This window comes from Somniosus microcephalus, unplaced genomic scaffold (assembly GCF_052327205.1).
Source record: "Somniosus microcephalus isolate GS21.2 unplaced genomic scaffold, FLI_Smic_1.0 unresolved_chr1, whole genome shotgun sequence".
Lineage (NCBI taxonomy): Eukaryota > Metazoa > Chordata > Chondrichthyes > Squaliformes > Somniosidae > Somniosus > Somniosus microcephalus.
The window spans coordinates 120,457,565-120,464,659 of record NW_028225179.1 but is presented as its reverse complement, the minus strand read 5'-3'; the positions used below and the strand labels follow the sequence as shown (position 1 = coordinate 120,464,659).

Genomic DNA, 7,095 nt, shown 5'->3' with positions numbered 1-7,095 from the left:
TTACATTAGCAGTTTTCCAGTCTGCCGGGACCTTTGCTGAGTCGAGGGAGTTTTGGAAAATTATTCCCAATGCATCCACAATCCCTACCGCCACTTCCCTCAAGACCCTAGGATGTAAGCCATCAGGTTCAGGTGATTTATCCGCCTTGAGTCCCATTATTTTACCGAGTACTACTTCCTTAGTGATTTTGATCGTGTTTTGCTCCTCCCCCCCTATTGCCCCTGTTTGTCCAGTGTTGGGATATTCTTAGTTTCTTCCACTGTAAAGACTGATACAAAATATTCATTCAGTGTTTTTGCCATCTCCATATTTCCCACCATTAATTTCCCGGTCTCATCCTCTAAGGGACCAACATTTACTTTAGCCACCCTTTTTCTTTTTATATAACTATAAAAACTCTTACTATCTTATTTATATTTTTTGCTAATTTACTTTCATAATCTATCTTCCCTTTCTTAATCAATCTTTTTGTTATTTTTTGCTGTCTTTTAAAGTTTTCCCAATCCTCTATCCTCCCACTAGATTTGGCTACCTTATATGCCCTTGTTTTTAGTCGAATACTATCCTTAATTTCTTTACTTAGCCACGGATGGCTGTCTTTTCTTTTACACCCTTTTCTTCTCAGTGGAATATTTTTTTTTTGGAAGTTGTAAAATAACTCCTTAAATGTACACCACTGATCATGTATCGTCTTACCCTTTAATCTATTTTCCCAATCCACTCTACTCAATTCCACTCTCATACCTTCATAGTCTCCTTTATTCAAGCTTAGCACGCTTGACAACAGCAATACTTATGTTCATCCCTAGGATCAAGGCAAGGACGTTCAACCTCATTCTGGACATCCAGTGTTCCTGTAATTACAAAAAGGGGGCTGGTCATCACCAGCCAATTAGAATTATTCTATTCTTATCCGTTCTATCAGTTCAAACTGCTGTACACCTTGTTCATTTCTTGGTCTGTGGCTCTGTCTCCAGACATACCTGAAGATGCAAACTATGGCATATAACATTATCATCATACACAGCCCTATCATTGATACATGTAGAAACTCCCCTTCCCATTCTTTATACCTTCTAGCATACTCCTCACTCTCCTCAAAAGGCACCATCTCTGGCTTACTCATTGTCTTTGTTATATATTTTTAACTGAGTCCAGTGCTTCCATCTTCCTTTACCTGTTCTGGACTCATCTATATGTGTCACTGTTCATTAATACTTCATAAGGTCCTGACCATCTGGGTACTAGCCCTGGTTTGGCTGGTATTATTTTTGCCATCACCTTGCTACCTGTTGCTGGGACCTCCTTCTGGTCATCCTGTTTATCCTGTTCCAGATCCCGTATAATCTGTTGGTATTTGGCCTCATGTCTGTGAGAGTGTAATTGCATACACAATTGTTTAATAAATCTCCTAATTCTATCCTTCAGGGGCACTACATCCTCACCCCCAGTAGCGACTCCTTCCGGCAGTGTCATTGCTCATCTGGTCATTTATTTGAAAGGTATCAGCCCCGTGGTTCTATTCGGAGTTGATCTAAGTCTCATCAGTATACTCGGGAGTAGCTCTGCCCATCCCTTCCCCGTGTCTTCTATTGCTTTAGCTAAGGATAATTTCAAAGTCCAGTTCATCCTTTCCACTATCCCTGAACTCTGAGGGTGGTATGGCATGTGGAACCTTTGTCTGATACCTAATAATGGACATGTTTCCTTTATAACCTTCCCTGTAAAGTGTGTTCCCTGGTCTGAATCAATCTGCAGCGGGACCCCCCATCATGGTACTACCTCCTCTGCCATTATTCGTGCTACTGTTGTTGCCGTACAATCTCTAGTGGCGAATGCTTCAACCCATCTAGTAAATTGATCTATTATTACCAAACAGTACATTTTCCCCTTTGATTTCGGTAGAGGTCCAGTAAAGTCTATCTGCAACTTCTTCCTGGGCCTCTTGTTCTCTGCTGAGGTCTCCACTTTACCGTGACAGGTTTCCCTATGTTATACTGTGCACATATGGAGTAATGTCTACAGAATCTGTCCACAGCTTGTTTCATTCCGGGCCACCACCAGCATCGCTGGAGGTTGTTTAACATATTGGATATACCTGTGTGTTGTCTACCATGGTACATTTTCATTAATTCTTGTTGTATACAGCTTGGTGTACATATTTGCTGCTCTTTCCTCTATATTCTCCCCGCCCTTTCTCTTGTGCCCCCTCGTTCCCATAGCTGTTTCTCCTCCTGGGATACTTCCTTATGTAATTTGGATATATCTATATCTTCTGGCAATGCAGTTATAGCAGCTATGTCTATCTGTGTTTCTGGTTCGGTGTTGCTCTTGTTTGCCGCTGCAATCTGTTGCTCTACCACTTTTCTGGCTGTACGATCTCTGGCTCTATTTCCCTTTTCTGTGGGGGAATCCCCTCGCTGATGGGCTTTTACCTTTACTACTGCTGTTTGCATGGGTAGCCCTGAGGTGGCTACCAATTTCTTTACTAAGTCCTCATGCTGTATGTGTTTGCTCCCCCCCCCCCCCCGAGGCAATATACCCCCTTCTACTCCAAGCTGCCATATAATCATGAACTATGCCAAAGGCATAGCGGCTATCGGTACAGATATTCACCCATTTCCCTGCTGCCAATTTCAATGCCTCTGTCAATGCCGTTAGCTCGGCAACTTGAGCTGAACTAGCCCCTGGTAATCTTCCTTTCCTCTGGACGATGCCGGTTCCCTTCACCACAGCCCAACCTGTTCGTGGTGTTCCGTTAACATATTTACGGGACCCGTCCACATATCGCTCTAGGTCTGCCTCTGTCAAAGGTAATTCCCTGATCCTGTCTACATACTCTAAATCCTCTTCACTGGTGCAACAGTGTTCTTCCCCTTCCATTTCCATCATAGCTGCGGGGTTCTGGCTCATGTCTCTAACTATCTGTATAGATTTATCTTTGGGTAACAGGACAGCCACCCAAGCAGCCTTCCGGCCATTTGAGATGGTGCTGCAATTAGTTTACAAGATAACTTCCATTTATCGAATCATAATTTTCCTTCTATCACTGTGGGGAAATATTAACTTAACATTAAGAAACTTAAATTTAATAATGTCGAATATCTTTAAATTTTATTCAGTAATAGGTGGAGCAAAATATTGTGTCACTTCACGTAAATTAAAAACATTCCCGATTGAAAAAGACAGTTGTGTTTTCACACTTTAACTAAACACAAACACTTGGGCTTCTTTGGTTAGATTCCCTTTCTCAGCTGCCCGTGAAGTGCGTTCCTTGGTCGGAATCTATTTGTAAGGATACCCCCCCTTTGATAAAATCCTGTATAGGCTGGGCCATTTCTGCATATTCTGGGATAAAGTTCCAGCAATAATTAAATAACACTAATACCTGCTTGACCCCCTCCTCTCTTAGGCGCGGTCCCTTCCTGCAGCCATCTCTAGCTGCTTGTAAGTACGGGACTGTGATAAATCAAAGCATGCAGCCAGTGATTGCGTGCTGTTCCCCTTGGTCCTAATGCCACTACCATCTGTTTTCGGGCATTTGTCTCTTCCCTTGTTTTAGTATGTATCCTAGGTAGATTTCTTCATCCTTCCCTACCTGTACCTTTCTAGGGTTTAACTTTAGTCCCGCATTCTGTAGGGCTCCCAGTGCCATAGTCAATTAAATATTGTAGAGGGACCTGCCACTATCAGACGTTCTTGCAGAGTGGAGTTATCTTATTCAATTCAGACTAAACCAATTTACACCAACCAGAATTTCACTGTGGCCACAATGAAGGTCTGGTTTTAATAGGTTAATTTACCTCATAACTCCAAGGTTAAATCTTAGACTGAAACTTAATCTTTTGTTGAACAAACTTTTTGTTGCTCTTCTCAGTTTTTACACACCAGCTTAACTTAAATTGTAGTAGCTTTTTTTTCATTCTGGGGGCACAATCTTATTCACACATTATTAAAACTTCCAAAATCCAAGACAAGACAAAAGGGTTAAATGTTTTTTTTATCACAGAGAAGTGGGTGGAGCTAAAACACACAACAGACATTTTTCCTTTTTTCAGGACAGACTTTCAGACAAAGGAATATTGTAACTTCTTAAACATTCATAGTCAGGAATACATTCACACTTTAACACACAATTTCATACAACCTGAAATTCCAGCATATTTTTAAGGTTCCTTTCACTCAGCAAATCTTGTGTTTTGTTTGTCTCGGTACAGATGTTAATAACTTCCATGTTGGTAAAGCTTTAAGTTTATCTTTTTTTCCTTTTTAAATCGGTGAATCAGCAGCTTTCCCTGGCTTTCCAAATCCCTGTTTTTTAACCTTCCTTCGCAGAGTTTTCAAATTGGTTAGCCTGCAAATTAGATCTTATTCCTTCTTTATCTCTCCCTGCTGTTTCAACTCCTTTCATTGTTTCTGGTAACAAGCTAAGATTACCATTCCCCCTTTTCTTCCTTATCCTTTGTTTGTCCTTTCCACCAAGCCCTTTGCTTTCCGGCACTGTCTTCCGGGTTCCATCCTTTCCTTTTCATTGATTCAATTAATTTTTTATTTTTATCTCCCAGGAATCGGGTTATAGAATCCAGGTCCCCCCACAGTGGGGAATCCTTCTTTCCATCTCCTGTTGTTTCCATGATTCTAAATTCACTCATCTCATTTTGTATATCTCTTCTCAGATTTCCTTCTTTACTTCCTGTCAATCACTCCGTTACATTGAACACACACAACAACCCTTCAGTCACGAGATTCTAATACTGTGGGGTCTGTATCTTTGTGACTATTGGGTTATTTCATTCACTCATGATTGTAAAATCATTCATTCCTTTACTGAGGATTTGCCGCCCTCCGGGTTAGGGGATTTGCCGCCCCTGCCGACCTTTTCCTTTACTGAGGATTTGCCGCCTCCCGGCTTAAGTGGATTTCCCGCCCTCCGGGTTAGGGGATTTGCCACCCCCGCTGACCTTTTCCTTTACTGAGGATTTGCCACCTCCCGGCTTAAGAGGATTTCCCGCCCTCCAGGTTAGGGATTTTGCTGCCCCCGCCAAACTTTTCCGAGATCGCACCAGTTCCTCCTAGTCTGTTTCTTTTAGTTCTTATTTCACCGCCTTTCTGAATCTTACAGCAAGTCTGAACTCTACCGAGGGGTGGTAATGTAAAATGTACTCACCCTTCTCAGCCCGACGATACTGCGACTCGGAGATGGTTGCTGATCCTGCCGACTACGACAATTGTTGTAGGTGTTTTGCGGACCAAGCGATAGGCAAAGATGACGCACACACCATCCCCGGAAAAGATGACAGACTCAGAGTTATGGTTCAAAATGGTCTTTACTCGCAGGCCTGGGGAGAACCTTTCAGATTGCTGTCTGAATCCGACTCCACCGATATCCTAGCAACATTCACAATTATACAAAAATCAAACCCCTGCCCTAGGGGCGGGTGCAAAGCTTATCAGCATATACAGAGTTATAGCTAAATGGCAATTATAAACCGTGACATTTAATCCTTCCTGCCGCCTACAAACTCGCAGTTCTGTTATCAGTTGGTCCTGTCACCTTCTATGACTGGGGCCTCATCTTAATCTATTACTTTACAACCATCCATTTGTCTCTGACCAGGTGGTTTGCTTGTTACATGTTTTCTTTAAGATGACAGTCCTCATTAAGTCTGTTCAAAGCACAGACTTTTGGCCTTGTTCTTGGGTTACTTCTGCAAAGCAAGCACATTCTGATTAGTCCCAACATATTTTGAAGAATGGAACCCTGTTGTGAGTTTACAACAAACTAATTCTTCGGTATGTATTCTTGTATATGTGCTGCCTTGCTTGGCCGAACAGACATTCTCCCCAATCTTCCTACGAGTTGCTCTGCAGTTTAATTTCTCAGCATTTGAAGTCACTTAATCATGTTCTTAAAGCTTAGCTGGGTAAATGCTATATACAGACCTATATATCGTTTTAACTCAGGGTATGAATTAACTCCTTGCCTCCACCTTGTACATTGGTGCTACATTATACATATTCTAACATACAAAACTAAAGTATAATAGTAATTTGAGTACTTTATCACCCACTCACTGAACCTGTCGAGATCCCCCTGAAGCCTCTTCACATCCTCTTCACAATTGACACTCCCACCTAGCTTTGTATCATCAGCAATTTTGGAAATATTACATTTAGTCCCCTCATCCAAATCATTGATATAGATTGTGAATAGCTGGGGTCCAAGCATTGATCCTTGCGGTACCCCACTAGTCACAGCCTGCCATCCTGAAAATGTCCCATTTATCCCTACTCTTTGTTTTCTGTCTGTTAACCAATTCTCAATCCATGCTAGTATATTACATTCAATTCCATGTGCCCTAATTTTGTTCACCAACCTCTTGTGTGGGACCTTCTGAAAATCCAAATACACCACATTTACCAGTTCCCCTTTGTCTACTCCACTAGTTACATCCTCAAAGAACACCAATAGGTTTGTCAAACAGGATTTCCCTTTCATAAATCCATGTTGACTCTGCCCAATCTTACTATTAGTTTCTAAGTGCCCAGCTATTGCATCCTTTATATTAGATTCCAACATTTTCCCAACTACTGATGTGAGGCTAACATGCCTGTCGTTCCTCGTTTTCTCTCTCTCCTTTCTTAAATAGCGAGGTTGCATTTGCTATCCTCCAATCTGCAGGTACCGTTCCAGACACTATAGAATCTGGGAAGATGACAACCAATGTGCTTACTATCCCAATGGCCACCTCTTTCAAAACCCTAGGATGTAGGTCATCCAGTCCTTGGGATTTATTGACTTTTAGTCCTATTAATTTTGCTAGTATTGTTTTTTAACTAATAATAATTTCTTTAAGTTCCTCATTCTCGCCACATCCTTGGTTTGCTGGTATTTCTGGGAGCTTTTTTGTGTCTTCCTCCGTGAAGACAGAAAGAAAGTATTTATTTTATTTCTCCACCATTTCCTCATTCCCCATTATAAATTCTCCTGTCTCTGACTGTAAAGTACCTACATTTACCTTTGCCAGCCTTTTCCTTTTCATATAGCTATAAAAGCTTTTACAATCCATTTTTATATTTTTTGCTAGTTTGTG

The 7,095-nt window shown here is 41.5% G+C and overlaps 1 long non-coding RNA gene across 1 annotated transcript; it reads right to left on the bottom strand.

The window, feature by feature from the left end:
• Nucleotides 1-408: 408 nt before the first annotated feature.
• LOC147095755 (uncharacterized) lies at nt 409-5,705 on the bottom strand. Its single transcript, XR_015074645.1, has 2 exons — nt 5,169-5,705; nt 409-855 (listed from the first exon to the last, which is right to left on the bottom strand). It is a non-coding gene; the product is annotated as an uncharacterized LOC147095755 (long non-coding RNA).
• Between the last annotated feature and the right edge of the window lie 1,390 nt (nt 5,706-7,095).